The sequence below is a fragment of the Schistocerca serialis genome, chromosome 7, assembly GCF_023864345.2.
Source record: "Schistocerca serialis cubense isolate TAMUIC-IGC-003099 chromosome 7, iqSchSeri2.2, whole genome shotgun sequence".
Taxonomy (NCBI): domain Eukaryota; kingdom Metazoa; phylum Arthropoda; class Insecta; order Orthoptera; family Acrididae; genus Schistocerca; species Schistocerca serialis.
The window spans coordinates 585,102,970-585,124,753 of record NC_064644.1 but is presented as its reverse complement, the minus strand read 5'-3'; positions in this window follow the sequence as shown (position 1 = coordinate 585,124,753).

Here is a 21,784-nt window from a genome sequence, read left to right as displayed (position 1 = left end):
TGTTTATTTCAAAAGCAATCGTCATAACTGTTAATACATTATCCTATTGTGAGACAAGATGGTCAATGCCATCACGGTCAAATGTCTTCGATTGCCTTCGGAACCGTGATTGTTTTGCCCAGACACGCACCTCTTGTTCCAAAGCAAATCGACGGCCATCAATGTGTTTCTTCAGTGCTCATAAAGTATGAAAATCGAAAGGGGAGGGATCTGAATGGCACGGAGGATATGTAAGGGCTTCCCAGCAAAACTTTTGCAGCCTATGCAAAAACTCTTGGGAACATGTGGGCTCGCCCTTACACATCCAACATATACACAGTCCCGATCTCTCCTCATGCGATTTCCAGATTTTTGGAGCCCTGAAGGGAGACATTCTTAGCCGTCGATTTGCTTCAGACGATGAGGTGCACGCCTGGGTACATTGATGGGTCCGTTGGCAAAAGCAAACATTTTTCCATAAAAGGCATTGATCCTCTTGTCTCGCAGGAGGATAAATGTATTACTGCTTAAGGCAATTATTTTTGAAATAGTAAACAGTTTACTTACTCTTCCTCCATCCAGCTAATTTCCATTTGATCGCCCCTTATGGCATAATCTCACTTTCCTAGCTTTTATCCCGTAGTACCCGTGTACCAGGCCGCGCTGAAAGTAGAACACTCATGCAATAAAAATGTTTGATCCTTCCTTCCTACAAGCCAGAGATAAGTCCGTACTGTATACATGAACCTGAGAGCACAATGCAGAAGATCTGCTATTACTGGCCTGGCTTTGGAGTCTGAGTTCCATCCTTCGACCATTAGCTACGTCTGTACAATACAGAGGCCTGCGATGAGAACGTGTAGGAGTCTGCCTGCCTCGTATGCATGGTTATGGTAATGAAGCGAACCGAAAAAATAAAGAATCTGATTATTCTGTAACAGCCAAACTTCAAGCATTCAAGTTGAAAAACCTCTAACTCTTCCTTGCAGAATAAAACTTTTTTTAATGCTACGTACTGAGAAGAGCTTTTTGGCATGCCGATCGTTCATAACTTGTCTGTTTTTTGCGTAATATAAATTGATAAGAGTGGACAATGTTATGTCAGAACATTTACTTTTCATTGCAACCGTTGCAAGCTGTACTAATGGTGGTAACGATGATGATAATAATACTAAACGACATCCAGTATTGTATTCTAATCTGACACTACCATTTCTATAATTATGATGGTCTAGTTTCATACGAAGGCAATGGCGTAAACAAGATCTGAGCCGGGGGCTGGGAGAACCTCATATTAATTTCGTGGAATGAGGAAGGGTGGAAATAAAGCTCAATTTCTTGCAAAATAAAACGCAAAACTAATAAACAATTGTGTTTATTAAACACCAAACATATTAATGCTATCAATTTAAAACACACTACTGGCCATTAAAATTGCTACACCACGAAGATGACGTGCTACAGACGCGAAATTTAACCGATGCAAATGATTAGCTTTCTAGAGCATTCACACAAGGCTGGTGCCGGTGGCGACACCTACAACGTGCTGACATGAGCAAAGTTTCCAACCGATTTCTCATACACAAACAGCAGTTGACCGGCGTTGCCTGGTGAAACGTTGTTGTGATGCGTCGTGTAAGGAGGAAAAACACGTACCATCACGTTTCCGACTTTGATAAAGGTCGGATTGTAGCCTATCGTGATTGCGGTTTATCGTATCGCGACATTGCTGCTCGCGTTGATCGACATCCAATGACTGTTAGCAGAATATGGAATCGGTGCGTTCAGGAGGGTAATACGGAACGCCGTGCTCGATTCCAACGGCCTCGTATCACTAGCAGACAAGATGACAGGCATCATACCCGCATGGCTGTAACGGATCGTGATAGCCACGTCTCGATCCCTGAGTCAACATATGGGGACGTTTGCAAACCAACAACCATCTGCACGAATAGTTCGACGACATTTGCAGCAGCATGGACTCTCAGCTCGGAGACCATGGTTGCGGTTACCCTTGACGCTGCATCACAGACGGAGCGCCTGCGATGGTGTACTCAACGGCGAACCTGGGTGCACGAATAGCAAACCGTCATTTTTTCGGATGAATCCAAGTTCTGTTTACAGCATCATGATGGTCGCATCCGTGTTTGGCGACATCGCAGTGAACGCACATTGGAAGCGTGTATCCGTCATCGCCATACTGGCGTATCACCCGACGTGATGGTATGGGGTGCCATTGGTTACACGTCTCGGTCACCTCTTGTTCGCACTGACGGCACTTTGAACACTGGACGTTACATTTCAGATGTGTTACGACCCGTGGCTCTGCCCTTCATTCGATCCCTGCGAAACCCTACATTTCAGCAGAATAATGCACGTCCGCATGTTGCAGGTTCTGTACGGGCCTTTCTGGATACAGAAAATGTTCGACTGCTGCCCTGGCCAGCACTTTCTCCAGATCTCTCATCAATTGAAAACGTCTGGTCAATGGTGGCCGAGCAACTGGCTCGTCACAATACGCCAGTCACTACTCTTGATGAACTGTGGTATCGTGTTGAAGCTGCATGGGCAGCTGTACGTGTACACGCCATCCAAGCTCTGTTTGACTCAATGCCCAGGCGTATCAAGGCCGTTATTACGGCCAGAGGTGGTTGTTCTCGGTACTGATTTCTCAGGATCTATGCACCCAAATTGCGTGAAAATGTAATTACATGTCAGTTCTAGTATAATATATTTGTCCAATGAATACCCGTTTATCATCTGCATTTCTTCTTGGTGTAGCAATTTTAATGGCCAGTAGTGTAGTCGCCATCTACCTACAAAGTAGTAACTTGGAGAGATTAGATTGTATGTTTAGATACATCAGAATACTTTCTACATATATTCACATTATTAATAGTTTTCACGCTGACTAATAACACGAGAAAAAACATCGTGGCTCAAGAGTACAACGCTACTGGCAGGTTTTAGAGCCCAGAGCTATTTCGCAATTTACAGTCTTCGAGGCACTATTGGTCCGATGTTCTTGCGAAGATCAACTCCCACAATTTCAAAAACTAGCTTTTGTCGAAGTATCGAACTACGTTGCGCTGTGGCCCACACAATGATGTCACATGTGAGTATACATAAGTATAATATCACAAGAGATGGAACATGTACAGAGGCATATAAACCAGCCATTCTCTTCGGATTCTAACCGTGAGAGGAAGATAAAGAACATTAGTACAATAAGACACTCAGTGCAGTTTGATATTTAGTTCGATGTATTTTGCAAAATGAAGATATGGATATAGCCACGTATTTAAACAAAGGTGACTCAGGTCAGTCTCTCCTCTTGACTGGTCTGCTTTCGAGAAATGACACATGCCAGTTGGGTTAGGATAGTTGTGGCGAATCCGTGACATTCGACTCCCGACCAGCGTCATGAAGGACTGTGTGTAATACATGATATTAACTAGCTAATGACTGACGTCAGTGTTGTTTTCCTTGCAAAAATTTCCCCGAGAAGCCGACTTCAATACAGGTGTACTGCGCTACCGAAAGGACGCAGCAATAGGAAACGCGCTCCAAAGTTTACGTACGCGGGACAGAACTATTCTTGAGCGTAAAACGTCTAAATTACACACTTTCACCTTTAATCTGGAGCACACAAATGTTGATGCCCACATGTGCGATCAGTATTGGAAAAGACAGAATACGTAATGTACTTCGTAGGATGCGGACGGATTGCAGTTGTGTAGGAAAAGGATGGGTTGGAAGGGAAAGAAGTAGAGTGGGTTATACACAGGATCTTCAGAAAATGATTTACACATGTCGTCCCACGCTAAGACCATTGCGCAACAAGAGCGGCGCATTTTCAAAAGAAAGTACTTGTGGCGGGATTCCTGCTGCCACAGTACGGATAACAGGAGCATTACAGTGTGCTACCGAAACGGCGCAGCAATTGGAAACGCGCTTCAAAGTTTACATACGCGGGACGGAACGATTCTTGCGCGTAAAACGTCTAAATGACACACTGATTTACCTTGGAATACTGGCATGTGGACCAAAAGCGATGTTGCATCCTGCTGTACTGAATTTGAATCAAGCAAGGTCCGTGAAAAATGTGCCAACAAGTTGACCGACGTCGGATACACATGTGTGACGCTGAGCGGCAAGTCCAAGTCTAGGTCTTTTCGGCAGACTGAAAGAACATATGGGGGAAAGAGATATTCCAGCCACGAGGACGTTCACCCAGCCGTTCTCGAATGAATCTGTGACCAAGGAGCGGATTTCCATCATCGAAGAACTGAACGATTTTAAAGCCTTCCGATCGTTATTTATAGAGACTTGGTGACTGTTGAGGAAAGGTGTCACATAGCTGTGTCACTTTGAAGTGCAGTGCAGCAGTTAATAAAGTCACTTGGCCTGTAATAATAATGTCTAACTTACTTTTTGAATTCCCCTTGTATATGGTAGAGTGGGTACAGCTCAGGAATGATTCTATGGCCTGCAAAGGGGAAGCGGTAGAAATTATCCTGGGAAAGAACATGGAACGTATGGAGACGTAATGAAGGAGGGACGTGATGCTGTGTCGTGGCAGCAGACCAGAGTTCTCAACGGCGAGAGATTCGGTTGACTTTTTGCTACAGTTGAAAATGAATGAGTATTTGAAACCTACTACAGCGATAAACCGTCAGATTTTTATGTCAGCACTGTATTCTGACGTATCTGTTCTAACAAAAGACATATAGATGACCACTTCGAAAAAACCGATTCGAACAAATGTTAACAAATGTTAGTAAACATTTACTAACATTACAAAACAAAATGAAATTGATATGAATGCCATCTCGACGGCTGGACGAGAATTTTCCACTTTGCCTTCGTGCTCCAATGGTCAGCGAATCGCACACAGACACAAGTTGATGCGACGCTACGCAGCTTGGGTTGATCACGTCAGCGCACTGTTACGTCCATCCTGAAGCGCACATTGGAATTCTTCCACAAGCTGGCTCGGAATTCACTCCGTATTACGCAAGAACAGACCTAGTCGCAGCCGAACAAAGGGGAAATGAGGCTTCTCGAAGCCACCGTAATGCTGGCTACGTTCGTGACAGCTGATATCACCACTAGCGTGAGAAATAACAACTCCATCAAAGTGATCTCCTAAATAAACTTGTCTGGCTAGTCTGCACTTGAAGAAGAGTTTGATGACACACCTAGTGGTAGTGTGCGCACATTACTGAGATATAAATATAATTAACATATGTGGCTTGGCATTTCACACTTGGAACTGAATAATATTGCAAATTATACAGTTTTTCCTCTCGTGCTAACGCCATGAAGTTAGAAATGCAACCAACTCTTCAATGTCATTCGCATCGTACGATAACCTGCTTACCTCGTAGACTTTTAGGTAGTAACTTTGACATTTTTCCCCCTTGAGAAATTAATATGGCAATTTCACCTTGTGCAATTCGCTATTGATTCGTTTTTGAAGCACAAAAGCTTCAACATTACAAAGATGATTATTATTTTTATGTTGCTGAATACTTGGACATGTCGCGGTCTGTATAGATATAGCAGTCAGTAAAGTTGGTTTGCATAAGCCAATAAAAAAAAGGAGCAGTCGTTTCGCTTGCAACGTCAGAACATCTACTGTTTGCAGTCACGATTTTGTTTGTGTAATTTATCCAGTAATCAGTCGTGCAGTAGATAACATAAAAATAGCGACACATTTAAATCGTAAATAAGATTAATTAAAAAAGGCACTTGATATGGGAAATATGTTCCTAAATGTGTTTAGCAGCCGGACAAATAACAATCCTGATTTCAGCGTCAACTGTTTCTGTAGTGCAAGCTTTCAACAAACATTTTATTACTGACGAAAAAAAAAATTACAAAAGCCTACTAGTTTGTTCAGAACGAATTGATTCAGTTTCATAATTTTTCTATAGCACGTTTGCAATGTTTCTTCTCTCATCCATCCCAGAACCGATCGTTTTCATACGGGTAACTCTGATTACGCTACGCACTGCTATTACCAAGAATTCCGACCCTGGCTTCGCACAGGGGAACATCCTTCAAACGGAGTATTATGGGACTGTGTTAAATCTTGTGAAGGTGTACAGGAAACGGCACACTTGATCGCCGACAGTATTGAAATAACGTCCTGAATCATGTTCATGGCAACCTAAACGGGTGCAACCAAGTCATGGTACGAAAAACACCCTCAAAACTACACAGGGTCGCCTCCGGCCTCGATTATACCATCCACACACTGCGGCTTAAATACCACAATGGGTCGCCGGAGCACTCAACACGTTGCATCATTTGAAAAGAGACAAAATCGCGACTCGTCGGACTACGTATGTCCAGTTTCTGTGTTTGTTGGGGCATTGCAGACGTACAGCTTTATGTGCAGCTGGGAGCAATGGCCTTTGTGAAGCAGCCGTTTCCAAACGTTCACTACAGCAGTTTCCTTTGCATTGTTCGCTCGGAAACTGGTTGAGATGGATCTACATACACTGACCTCAGCAATTCCTGTCTGGTTTCAAAACGATTGTCATTCATACAGAGTGAAACTCGTCTCTGGACTCTGTTCGTTAGGATCTTTTCACCATCACTGTTACTACGCCAATCACCTATCCTTGTAGACACGCCGGACAGTCCACGTAGATAAACCAACAAATAGTGCAACATTGTTCACGTCGTGATCGAAGCCACGTTCAAACATGATAGCTACTTTTCTTTCATTCTTTCACGTATCCACGTCGAACGATCTTACTGCGCTCATTCCATACGACCGACCCACACATCCAAACAACTTCACTGCCATGACTTCCCTGTCCCTTGGTACCAGCTCTGCACCATCTATAACGTTCCAAAGCAGGACTCTTCTAAGAGGATGACACATTTTGTCCGGTGAGCGTATTTGCTTCCGTCGTAAAGGTCGATAATGTACTGCAGTGTTGTGACGATGAACGTGCGAGTTGTTAGTTCGGATCATAGTGGAATTTTAACCACACGAATTTTGGTGGTAAATGCACGGCTATGTGCAGTTCTGTTGGGTTAAATCACAGTAATTCCGTTGTGTCAAATCACAGATTTCTTTGTAGTTTCTCGCGGATCGAGAACGTGTGATGCTGATGATAATGATCTATTCTTTAATTTGAGGCAGAGTTTGATGATTCCATTGACTATATGTGAAAGCATTAGGATCCTACGTCTTTCATTGCGTATTCATCTGCAACGACTCGAAACTGCACAAACACTTATAACAGTCATCCATACGATTTACTGTACTTATGCAGATGCGCACCAGCCACTTCACACTACAGATCAGAAATACGGGCCGGAATAGGACAAATATCCGCAATTTCCCACTGTCTCGTTCACTAGTATAGGGTTTTGCTATGAGTGGCGTGATTGTTCTGACGATGGAACACGTCTAAACTGTATGTATGAATAAATCATTCCGTGCGGACTGATTCGCTGAAATGGCGATGTGCGTCTACTTCTACACTCAGTTTTTAACCCAAAAAAGAAAATATATTGTACCTCCCAAAGCATTATGCCATTGGTATTATAAAGAAAAGTGGGGCGACAGAAGAAAGTGCTATCTCACAAGCGTGTGTTTTGATTCTATCATTGGTATTATAAAAAAGAAGTAAGTGGGGCGGTTGATGAAAGTGCTATTTCACAAGAGAGTGTTTTGATTTGTTACGTGTTGTACGTCTGGTTAAATTCAAAGACAAGAACAAAGACAGAACAAAATACACTGATGGAAAAGAACAGCAACAGCAAAAAATAATTAATGAAATGAAATTTCGGAAACATATTTGTCTAGGTAACATATTAAGCGATTAACATTGCAAGTTCACAGGTTCACGTAAGCAAAGAAATAAGCCACTGCAAAGGTGAAATGCTGGCACGTTAGTAACCGGTGTAACCGCCAAAATGTCAGAGGCAAGCGCGGAAACGTACAGCTGCTGGCTGTCAGTTTGTACAATGGAGTTCCATGCCTGTTGATCTTGGTAGGTCAATATTGGGACGGTTAATGCTGTTTGTGGATGACGCTGGAGTTATCGTCCGATGATGTCCCATATGTGCTCGACTGGAGACTGATCTGGTGATCGAGCAGGCCAAGGTAACTTGTTGACATCCTGCAGTGCGTGATGGGAGTGTGGGCGAGCGTTATACTGTTGGAAAACACCCTTGGAAGGCTGTTGATGAATTGCACCACAGCAAGTCGACTGATGTACAAATTTGCAGTCATGGTGCGTCACCGAGGTACAACCAGCTTTCATCAGAAAACACAACAGACCTCCACCCTGCCCTCCAACGAGCTGTCGCCTGACACCACAGAAGTCGCAAATGGCGGTGGTTCGGGGTCAGTGGCGTGCACGTTACATGGGGTCTTGCTCGATGCTGTCCTTGAAGTAACCGATTTGTAGCAGTTCGTTGTGTCACTGGTGCCAGCTATTGCTGAAATTGCTGCTTCAAATGCAGTACGATGGGCAAGAGCCATACGCCGAACACGATGGTCCTGCCTCTGTACAGTGTCATGTGGCCGTCCGCAGCTCGGCCTTCTTGCGACCGTACATTCTTGTAGCCACACCTCACAGCAGTCAAGTACATTGGCTACATTCTTGCCAGGTCTGTACTCTCACACCTCAATCTAAGTCTGTGTCCTCCTGAAATGGCTTGTATTTGGCCACACAAATATGTCATTGTCTTTAGTTGTCCTTGCTCTAACTGATCGATTAAATTAAAGAAACATTTTATTTATTCTACTTAAATCGGCAGGAGTAAAAGACAGCCAACCGGTCGCAATAAACGGTGGCCTTCAAATAACCTTGACCGTGGTTTCGACGGATTTAAACCCGTCTTCTTCAGAAGGACAAACAAACTGCACTTAATCAATTCACTCTGCTTAAATCAATCTATATTAAAATTGGCTAGTCTATTCACTTTCGTGTTATCGTCTCATTTCCGATTTTATTTTAGTGAATGGCCATTAAATAATTTAAGGATTTACGTTGACATGCACTTCTCTTTCCGTTTGCATAATTTACATGTATATCTAAGTCGTTTCTGAAAGTATTTGTATGGAGTGTAGCCATGTCTGGAAGTGAAACATGGACGATAAATAGTTTAGACAAGAAGAGAATAGAAGCTTTCGAAGTGTGGTGCTACAGAAGAGTGCTGAAGATTAGATGGGTAGATCACATAACTAATGAGCAGGTATTGAATAGAATTGGGGAGAAGAGGAGTTTGTGGCACAACTTGACTAGAAGAAGGGATCGGTTGGTAGGACGCATTCTGAGGCTTCAAGGGATCACCAATTTAGTATTGGAGGACAGCATGGAGGGTAAAAATCATAGAGGGAGACCAAGAGATGAATAAACTAAGCAAATTCAGAAGGATGTAGGCTGCAGTAGGTACTGGGAGATGAAGAGGCTTGCACAGGATAGAGTAGCATGGAGAGCTGCATCAAACCAGTCTCAGGACTGAAGACCACAACAACAACAACATCTATACTTGTCGAATTATCGTTTAAGGCGTGGCAAATAGTAAAAACGATATATTAAGTTTCCTTCCACAAATGGGTGGATGAGGGCAGCCTAAGATACGTGTTTGCCACCCGTTCTTACCGTAATGTAACTGTACACTCCCTGCAGGAGTGGTACGTGTAATAGGGCTGAAAAATGTTCTTAGATTCCACCCTGAAAACAAAATTTTCAAACAGGTCCCCGAGAGATACTTGACGTCTTTCTTGGGAAGCCTGCTAGACGAGCACAATTTGCATTTCCGTTACTCTCTCCCTCTCCCCTTGTGACCCTGCCCAGCATGACCCCCGCCGCTCCTAGACATAGCTATTCAGCTGCATTGCCTTTCAATCCACCCTTCTTACCATTCCAGTACTACTTGAACGCCATAATTGGCCAGTGCGTGGTAATCCCCCCCCCCTCCCTCCCCCCTGATGTCTTGGCTGCGATTACAGATTGATCTCTAGCGTATGCCTACATCTAGAGTAAGTTGGAAGGTTGTAATTTGGCGTAGCCAACGAATGTAAATGCGAAATAAAGGTTATGGTAACAGACATTTGTAGCGTAGCCTAATGTCTGTGTTCATGCCATATTTAAGCACTTTTCGTTATAAAAGGTAAAATGGCAAGGTAATTTCAGATTTCCTATATTAGATAATGGCTCCGACTAATATTTTAATGAATATAACGAACATATATCGCACATAAACAACGAAACATCTAAGGGTGTCCACTAGATGTATTTTGAACCCACTATTTTATTCTTCTCCACTCCACGTAACAGTGTGACTTTTTCATAATACCATTAGGCTGAATAGCAGCAAAATGGCAGTTGCCAGTACGCCTCTCAGCAGTGTGGGGAACGAAATGAACAACAAAAAAAGATGGTAGTTCAACGTTGTTTGTCTTATAGATTCGAATACCTGTAAGCATTAATCATCATTTTGAGTGAAATCTATTCTTATTTTACGAGATGTAGGGTGATACAGATTCTTTTTTAGCTTTAGTGATGTTTGGTCTTTGTTTTTTTCAATACCTGGAAGCAGTTTTTTGTTGAAAGAAGCTGTGGTAAATTATTATTACGAGTGCTGATACTTGATATGATCTCGTAACTCACGTAGCCTTATACCAACTTTTTGGCTTCGTCGTTCTGGTAAGGTGTGCGGGGCATCAAATAAGAGAGGATTCGACAAGCTGCACAGAACTCTGAGCAGACGGGTGGCGAGCTTTCCCCTCTGCAGACCGTAGCTTGTTTAGCAGGTCACAGCATACGCCATCCTCGGCGGCCCCAATTGACCAACATCCTGCTAGCCTGCCACTTCCTCTTGTAACGGCAACAAAGCAGTGCTTCCCTCAGCAGGCCTTACTGTTCCAGACAAAGCCGCAAATACCCTGCTTTTTTGCAAATTAACTGGCACTGAATACATGGTATGAAACTGCTCTACGTCAGCCACGTTAGGTATCGAAGCGTCTACTATCAGTGTAAAAAGTGGTCCGGAGCTTGGCGGGAGATCATTCATCATGTGTTATCAACTGCGCGAAGTGGAAGTTTTGAATGCTGTGAGTTCTATTTCTCAAGTGAAAAACCGAAAACCACAAGTCACATCGACTCAAATAAACTAAATCATACATATTCGATCATTTCTGGCGTACGAAATGTTTTCGGAAATGCAGCTGCTTCAGCAAAAATAATGTTATAAAGAACACACGTTTTGACATTTTAAAGTTTTTCAGCTAATATGAAAGCAAAGGTTGTTTATGAAAACTGTTGTGTTTTATTTAACTGTCAAGTAAAAAACTAACTGAAACCAAGCAATTATTGTATCAAATCAACGCCCAAAGGCTATACCTACTATTAATCTCAAGTCACACATACATTTCATTTCACGGGAAAACTTGCTTTTTTCCTGTTGCTGGGTGTTGTACGGTAAGCAATTGATCTTTATCACGCAGGTACTTATAGAAGGTCATAAGGTGCAACAATATTCGTGATACAAATCACTATTAGACTTCATTACAAACTGAGATCAATTGAGGTGAAGCCACAGAAAGCACAAACTTCTCACAAAGTTTATGAATTATAAATTTTACTTAGAGATTCGTAAATAAATAAAAAAATTACTCGTGAATGGACGACTGCATTTCCTCACGGATAGTGCTAAACTGTAAACTCCGTGCTTCACGATCGAAAGATAAGTGTTGCAACAATATTTATTGACCTACTGACCCTATTATTTTCTTACTATTTACAGTGAGGAAAGCACGTAGATCTGAACATTGCAATGAATGTGTAACTAGGCGTTTCTTAGTGAGATGGATATTGAAATCACGTCGAAAATTTCGTAATTTTTAGCCACAAATGCAGATTTATTATTCATGCATCTTACGACGCAAAAAATACGGAGTTACAGTCTAAACATGGAAACCCATTGGTAAGCTGAGGAAGTTTCTCAGTACTTGGACTCAATCGGGAAAATCCTTTTACGTTTAGATAGGAACATCATTCGCATGCTGAAGGCAGTCATGCATGAAGCCCAGAAAAAAATAGTCTTAGTAACAAATTTTAATTTTTAAATAGTATAATAATATGAAGCAAAACTCGAAGAAATGGAAAATTACGAATTAATTAACCGCCATTCGCCTAGGAAAATCAAGGAAAGCCGAAATCTAGATGTAGATTTGTACCACGTTCTTTTCGAATTCGAGTTCATTACCTTAATCACTACATTAACTCACTTCGGTTCAGAATTCTAAGTAAGCTACGGTGTATCTACAGCCTGTTTTGTTTTCAGCTACCCCAGAAAGTACATATCACTTTAAAATGTAGTACAAGACAACTTTGTATACTTAACAGAGGTATCTCTCGAGGAGCGTGGCAAAAGCATTATAATCAGCGTCTAAACATCTACAGTAGTCCTTACAGCTATGCATTGTGTCTAAATTTGTCTGTTTCTGGAATTTTCTTCTAGCTTGAGATCATTCGTTGCGAACCAGAAATTGCAGATGTTTATGACTGTGCTTTAAGTAACTCTTATTTTAAGATAACTACTACAACCTACATCCATCCAAATCTGCTTATTGTATTCATCTATTGGTCTCCCTCTACGATTGCCCCTCCCCCCCCCCCAAAATCTCCTTCAGTTCTAAATTGGTGATTCCTTGCCGTTTCAGAATATGTCCTATCAATCGATCTCTTCTTTTACTCAGACTGTGCCACAAACTTTTCTCCCTAATTCTATTCAGTACCCCCCCTCCCCCCCCCGTCCCCCAGTTAGTTACGTGATCTACCCACCTAATCTTCAGCAATCTTCTGTAGCACCAAATTTCAAAAGCTTCTATTGTCTTATTGTCTAAACTGTTTATTGTCGATGTTTCACTTCCATATGTGGCTACTCTCCACACCACTACTTTTAGAAAAAGACTTTCCGACATATTCTATGTTACCAAATCTCTCTTCTTGAGAAATATTTGTCTTGCCATTGCCCGTCTACATTTTGTATCCTCTCTACTTCGGCCATCATCAATTACCTTATTGCCCAAATAGCAAACTTCTCTACTACTTTAGGTGCAAATAGCATATTAACAGTGGCTGTTTTGTTCTTTGCAAGAATCAATTTGCAAAATTTCCTTATTGCCACCTAGAACTAGCTAGTATCCTGGCATGGCACTTAGAACGTTCTTAATAAAGTATTTATTTTCCAATTTGTCTCAGTTTTGTGGTGATGCAGTGAGCAGCACAGTTCAATGGTATCAGAGTATCTCCTAAATTTTAGGATCTTTATTTTTTTTTATTTTTTTTTTATTTGGCCTTTGAGTGTGTACTCAATTTAGCCATCGGCAACACAGTGACAATGTACACATAATTGAATAAACAAATACAGAAATACATATTTACAAGAATAAAAAGCTTAACTGTTACAGTTTTGTACTTAATTTTTTTTAAATTGAATTGAATTGAAAAATAATTAAAAGTGTCTTGGCTTACAATTCACACCAATTCTGAAATATCTTCATCAGCAAGACATATTTATAACTGACGTACACCATTAAAACCTACAGATTGTGACCAGTACTCTTGATGAAGTTAACGATCACTTTATATAGTCGAACATCTTTAGTACACAAAAGAGAAGAAGCTGATTGAGGAAGATGGTAGCCCATACTCAGCAATATCTTCAAAAAGACCAACCGTTCACGGTCAAATTTGGGGCACATAAATAAGATGTGGTTGACATCAGCTTCCGACTCAGGATCACACTCACATGCTGGTGAACTGTAAACGTTGATCCGATGTAGATGCTGTGGGAAAGAGGCATGATTGAAGCGGAGTCTTATGATGGTAGAAATCGTGGATCGGTCCAGATGTGTCCTCATGAACCACGGCTGTGAAGGAATCCGAGGTTGTGGCACTGCGTAATAACCGCCTTTTGTCTGTTGAGAAACGTTCCACATTTCCTGCCATTGTTGTCTTGCGTGATCCTTGACTGCACGTACGTAGTCTGTATAAGGAAGGTGCAGATCCAGGACGGTGCCTGACGTTGCCGCTTGTTTGGCTAATGCATCGACTTCATCATTATAGACGATACCAGAGTGGGAAGGTGCCCACAACAAATGGATCGTCCGGCCCGTGCGTGTGCTGCGAATATATTCAGATATCGCATCCAAGATATAACTGTTGGTCGTTTTGTTCCATCGACTGTACTGAATGTTTTTAAGAACGCTTTGCGAGTCAACATATCGTAATGTACATTCTTCTGACAAAAGTATGGTCGTATGAGGTATCAGAAGAAATATGTGACTGGATTGATAATTTCTTGGTAGTGACGTCGCAACATATTATCTTGGATGGAAAGTCATCGAAAGATGCAGAAATAACTTCGGGAGTATCGCAGGAAAGTGTACTGGGTCTCTTGCTGTTCAAGCTGCTTGGTAAAGATCCTGCTGACAATATTAATAGTAACCTCAGGCTTTTCGCAGATGATGCAGTTTCTTACAGCGAAGTACAGTCTGAACGAAGCTATACAAATATTCAGTCAGACCTTGATAAGATTTCAAAGTGGTAAAATGATTGGCAACTTATTTAAATGTTCAGAAATGTAAAATTTTGCACATCACAAAACGAAAAACATAGCATCCTATGAATATAACATCAGTGAGTCAACGTTGGAATGGGCTCGCAGGGGATACTGAACGTAAACAGAGAAGGGCAGCAGGAATGATCACAGTTTTGTTTGACTTGCGGAGCGCGTGACTGAGATGTCGAAAGAACAGAACTCCCAGGCTCTTGAAGGTACACGGAAACAATCCCAGGTAATGTCTACCGACATCAAGAACCGGATGACTGCTGGAATACGCCACAGCTCCCCCCCCCCCCCCCCCCCCCCATATCGTTCGCACAGGTATCGCCAGGATGATATTAGATTAATTACAGCACGGACAGGCGCATTTAAACAATCATTTTTTACGCGCTCCATACGCGAATGAGACGAGAAAGCCCTAATAACTGGTACAGTGGGACGTAACCTCTGCCATGCATTTCACAGTGATACGCCGAGTATAGTAGATGTAGATGTCAGATGTGGCACGTAGAAGGTTTTTTTCCATTTCCACTCTTCAGTTTGCCACTGCCTGTTTTAATATATGTCCGATTAGTTTCTATACATAACAAAGGCACGAGTACTTACGATCTCCGTTCTACGACGTACTGTGGTTTGCATTTTTATTTTTATTGTATATATGTAAGGAATATACATTGCAGGGTCTGAGATTTCCGGTCAGTGAGATCCTTTGCTCAATGATTCACCTCTGGACACCGCTTCACAGAGGTAAAATCTAATTGTTGTATCACTTTTTTATACGTACACTAAAATCAAAACAAAGGAAAGGAAAATCACGTCAGCGTCGATTTACTCATTGATTTTGAATTAGAAAGGTGAAATATTTCAGCCTCTTGAGTCATCTAATAAGCTTTGGAACGCAGCGGAAATACGTAGGGGCCTCCACATAGCCGTACTTGGCAAGGTTCTTGGGAAACTAGTTTGCCGCTTACTTATCGCCAGCAGCTACTGCACCTTGGACAACACATGTAAAGACAGGTCTGTGTCAAGTTAACTATGTACATGTTGCGCTCTTCCTTCTTCCTGTGAGTGAGGTTTTCTTTGATGTGAGTTCTTCGTTGATCTTACTCGAATCGTGTTTTTTTTTCTGTAGTGGCGTTGTACAGTCCCATCTTCTACATTTAATATTTTATGTAATTACAATATTTCTAAATTACGTTTTACCTAACTTCTTAACAGTTTCATATGCAGGGAATATCCACGAAATGTGTGCACAAACAACACGTTCCATCTCACAACGTTTACCATGTATGTAATCTGCTGAATATACGGTATATCCAACTGATTAACTGGTAGGCCGCTTCACCGACAAACTAAAGGCAATAACGCCGCCCAGTTAGCAAGCATTAAGGTGACGGCACAGAAGAAAGAAAACAAAACTGCATAGCGAGCAATAATAATTTTAATCCTGTACGAGCAAATGCTTTGGAAAAGTATAGTTTATGTATGTCGGCGTAGTTCCTCGGCTCAGAGCGTTACGTGTCCCTGGAGCGGTTGTTTTCTTGGAGCCAGCCAGGGGGCTGGCACAAGGTGAACAAAGACGAGATAACCAGCTGTTGCCGCCGAAGCCTGTGCCCTTGGCGAAGGTCAGCGCACGAGGTCACATTTCTGGACGTTCGCCCATGCGGTCTACACTTAAAAAATAGTTTTGTAATGCATATGTTTTAATCGACTGTTTTAACTCCTAACTGAAAATACTACTGTGAAACCAGAAAGAGGTTTCGTGTAACTAAAAGTTATAAAATAAAACTGCTTAAAATATTAACCAAAACATTCCGGCAAGAATAACAAACATAATTATATGTCATTAGAGGCGACAGTGATTCTTCGACCTATCTTAGAAGATATATTTAGAGTGTTTTCAGTTTTAGAGAAAGCTTCTCACAATTTTGACTGAAATACACACTTTGAAATGCTAAAGGTAGCAGGGATAAAGCGCAGGCAAGGGGCGCAAGATTATTTACAATTTGTACAAAGCCAGAGTGCAGTTATAATGACCGAAGACATGAAAAGCTAGCAATAGTTGAGAAGAGAGAGAGGGATGTACCACCTATCTTCGACGTTATTCAATCGGCACGCTGGGCCAGCAACAAAGAAAACCAAGGAGAAATTTGAAAAGAGAATTAAAGTTGAGGAAGGAGAAGTAAAAAGTATCAGGATTGCCTACGACATTGTGATTCTGTCCGAGACGGTTTTCAGACAAATGCCTCCAGAAAAAGGTTTCTAAATCTTATTTTGTGTACTATATCAATAAATTTCTTTTTGTTATTTGGCTATAGTTGATGATTGTCGAAATAGAGTGGACATAAAATGCGGAATGACAATGGCAAGAAAAGTGTTTTTGGAAAAGAGAAATTTAGTGATATCGAATACAAATTTAAATTATAGAATGCCTTTTCAATAGGCATTTGTCTAAAGCGTAGTCTTTCACGGAAGTGAAACGTGCACAACAAAAATTTCTGACAAGAGGAAAAGCTTTTGAGATGTGGTGTTACAGAAGCACATTGAAGATTAGTTGACTATAGCGAATAACCAACAAAAAAATACCTAACGAATCATCATTTTGGTAATGGAAGGAAGTACGTGTGTTTGTGTGTGTGTGTGTGTGTGTGTGTGTGTGTGTATTGACGGAATCGAAGGCTTACTATAGTATGCAGGTTCAAATGGTTGTAGGTTGCAGTAGCTATATAGAGATGGAGAGGCTTGCGCCACACGGAGTGGCCGAGCGGTTCTAGGCGCTCCAGTCTGGAACCGCGCGACCGCTACGGTCGCAGGTTCGAATCCTGCTTCGGGCATGGATGTGTGTGATGTCATTAGGTTAGTTAGGTTTAAGTAGTTCTAAGTTCTAAGGGACTGATGACCACAGCAGTTAAGTCGCATAGTGCTCAGAGCCATTTGAAAAGAAGCTTGCTCAGGATAAACTAGCGTGGAGGGCTGCATCAAGACATTTTTTCGGATTGAAAACCACTACAAGACCACCTTGAACACAGGATAATTTTCAGTTGCTACACCGTGTGGATAACCTTACCACCTGAGCGGCTGCAGAGGCATTTCCAGTCACATAAAGGCATCGATTCACAGACTGACCGTACATGTCACCAATAACAAATCCGATTCGGTTCGTGAGCCCACTGGCAGAACCGCCGAACCACAGTTAGTTGAGTGAGGCTAGATAGAAGGGGAAAGACCAAAAAAATCTGACTTTGGCGAATTTAGGAGGAAACGACTAAAAAAAAGTATTCCCAACATTTGCACGCCCCATTTTGTAGTTAATAAATGTTATTATTCAACAGTTTTTTGTTTTATTTTGTCAGACATTGTGCTCCCTTTAGTCCATCCCTCCCCCTTTTGATGAAAGTAAGTGAGCTTTCCCCCACCCCCTCCTCTACCCTTCTGACACAGGTTCTGCGTACGCTCTTGAGAGAAAAGTGGGCTGCTGAGAAGAATGCTTGCGAGAGGTGCGGCGGGGAGCAGCAAAACAGTTCTCCTTGTTCCCTTTCGCCCCATACTAGCCCGTGAACTGCATTACTGGCTCTCCGAAAAATATAGCGTTACCTGTAGGCTGTCGGCCTCGTGTATAATTGTTCACCAGTTATGGTCTTACACTGCCATACTGTAATTTACATCTCCATTGCCAAAGGGGAAAATTCCACCGAAACTTGGACACAGATATCACATCCACATTAAAAGCAAGAAATGCGAGAAAATCCTACCGTTTGCGATGTTATATCTGGATAAAACGAAAAATCTATCGTAAAGAAAAACACATTTCATTAGTTGCATATACAGTGCCAGTAGTAATAAATTATTGATTGAGCAGTCCTGATACCATGTGCACGAACGGGGAATCAAACCGACATTAATTCGATGGTATCAGTGCAATGAGTACGAAAGACGATTTGATATATTTACGTAGCTCGAACCTTTTCAAGTGAGTCATGATTACAATTTTCAAGTAGTTGCATTAATGAAAACGTTTTTAGAACAGGGCGTACTATCCCGTCTAGACCACTCAATCCACACGCTACCTCACATTCTTGCCACGCGCATGCTTGTCAGCAATGGACAATTACGCTTCGGAGCCCCCTCTGCACGCTGGTTATTTGTCTGATTCAGCGGCGGCGTGAGCAGTTGGGAGCGATAGCTGAAACGAGGAACTGAGAAAACAGGCTCTGAGTCAGAGTTCTCAACGCCACGTGATGCAACGGCATCCGTCTCGAACATTAGACGGCAAAGTCAGAACCTGCCTTCTCCGTCTTCCATAGAACTCTATGCAAACTGTGTAGTCATGCACGAAACAATGCTCGTGAGAACCTTTGTCTCTGCAGTGCTGAGATAAGACTTTCCACCTACGAGCACTGTGTGATAGTGGAATGGTCTAGACTTCTGACGCCGCCATAGATAACGTATCGCAGAGAATACTGCGCAACAAACGTGGCTGCCTTAACGCAGCAAGTAAGAAAACATATGCGGTTTTCACAACGATGAACGTCTTCATGCGTCAGTGTCTCTTCAGGTTTTGTCATTGTCAGCACTGTACTGAGCCTGCAGACCGAAAAAATGACGCAGTTTTAAGACATTAAACTAGTATGCGGAAGGGACGTGGTTCAAAACCCGCTCTGGGAAAATCCTGATCCAAGCGTTTCGTGTTTTCCATAATTCAGTTGAGATGGATATCAGTATGGTTTCCGAGATAAGGTTATGACTGATTTCTTTCTCTCCGTGTCAGTCAATGTTTAATGCAATTTATTTACAAGATGCCTGAGAATAAGATAAATCTCATTTCTGTTGGAATCGTTCCCCTAATTTGTATTTTACGAACAACCTCTTTGACTTGAAGTAATTTTTAAGTCTCCAACTGTTCGTCTAGTTTGATGCTGTGCTCCATTTTCTAATCTCTACATATTACTCCACAGTACGTTCTGTATACACAACTCTCTGCCTCCGGCTACTATTTTTCCCGCGTTGTACTCCTTCCAGCTCCAAGCTAACGTACTACTGGATGTCATAGTAGACAGAGTAGTAACTTATCCCTTCTTCTGGTAAGGGCCTTCTGTAGACTTCTTTCCACACCTTTTCTGTTTACTATGTCTTTATTTCGCGCATTATCCGTCGACCTATTTTTCAAATGCTTCTATCCTGCCTGATAAAGAAGTAAAACACCCAGAAGTGGACATTGAAACCAAACGAAACTTCAAAGGACGAGAGGGTATGATACGTTTTTCCACTGATAACAAAAAATGGAATCAAATTTACAAACAACTTGGCAAAATGAGCCTACCTTTCAATATGACGTTGCACCCCTCTGATCTGGATGCATGCATTGTTTTGGTTAACTGGTCCTTCATATCATGAAAACTGGCACTGGGACGGAGATAACGTCTAAGGTAGTCTCACACTTGTTCTATTGAGGGCATACCTGGTGATCTTGCAGATTAACGAAGTACCTCAATATCAGGCAGACCTGACAAGAGACAGGTGCTATGTATGGACAACCATTGTCCTTTTGAAAAATATCACCACATTTTTGCAATATGAGTGGTGACACGTGAGGATGCAGGATGTCTGTGATGTCAGAATTCCCTCAATTAATACCAGCCTTGACAGAAGCCATACCCAAAGGTTCCCCACACCACGATACCAGAAGTAACACCGCCGTGCCTCTCCACTGACGCTGGAAAAATAGGCCCTCTCTCCGAGTCACCACCTCACTCAGCGATGGTCATTCAGCACAATTCAATGCCAATCATCAGCAGTCTATGCTTCCCGGTCACGGCACTACTCCAAATCCAACTGTTTGCACTCTAGTGTCTAATGGCAGCCTATGAGTGGGAGAGTAATTCTGAATGCCCCACAAACCTGGATATTGCTCGATTTGACCACCCAGTCAAATGAACACCCACAATGAGACTCCGTTCAAATTCTTTCAGGTGCTGATTACACCATCTCTTGCAAGTACGTGGTTTCGGCCAGCCTGTGGTAATCTGGCTTCCTATACAGGAGAATTCTTTCACATCTTCAAATAAGGGCTGTTTCATAGTTTGAAGATAAAGCAGGTCGTCGTTCTCCTTCCCGTCATTCTTCATCCAATGCTTAAATATAAAACACCGTGGAACCACACTCCTTTGTCATGTGGAGCGGCTGCTGCTTCGCAGCCTGTCTTGGCGAACAGTACAGGAGGAGAAAAGAGATCAGCACACATCGGTCTCATGATTGTTGATACCCGTTACCAAAATTTGCCCCCGCTCCTTTTCTGTAAATTGCGCAAGTCAATAACGCGTTGGCCCATCTGTGGGTCCTGGGTCAGCAGTTAGTCTGGTTAGCATTGACCAACAGAGCCCTCCTTCAGAGGGATATCGTGCCAAATTCTGTATAACTGGCGCGTTTTACAGCTACAAGTTCTCGACTGGGGAGAGATCTGGCGATCTGGCTGGCCAAGGTATTATCTGGCAATCACGAAGACAACCAGCAGGAACTCTTTGTCATGTGCAGGTGGGCTTTCTCTTGCTGACATGTTAACCCATGGCTCGTCATCAAGGGCAAGAAAATAAGCCGTAGAATATTGTCGGCGTACTGATGTACTGTAAGAGTGCTGTGGATGACAGCCAAGGGGGTCTGCTATGAAAGGAAGTGGCACCCTGGTTGTCGGGCCGTATGGTGGGTGACACTCGGGTTGATATCCCACCGCCGCCCGGGGTATCTCGACACGTCTTCGGCCTGGAATCTCATCGACTGGAGTAGAACTGTCTTCATTGGTGAGTCCCGCTTCTAACAGAGGTCCAATGACCAGCGATGATTTTTCTGGAGATGCCCAGTCTAGCAGTGGGATACCAACCTGACTGTTGCCCACCATGCGGCCCGACAGCCCCGTGTGATAGTTTGGCGTGTCCCCCCCCCCCCCCCCTCCTGGTTATTATCCGTAGCATCCTCACAGCACAGCGGTGCGTCAACTGTATTCTACGCACCATTTTGTTGCCTTTCATGGCAAGCCATCCTAGCCTTACATTACAGCACGATAATACCCGGCCGCACACTGCGAGAGATCTGTTGCTTGCCTTCATGCTTGCCAAACCCTACCTTCGCCAGCAAGGTTGGAGGATCTCTTCCCAGTTGAGAACGTTTGGAGCATTATGGACAGGGCGCTCCTACCAGCTCG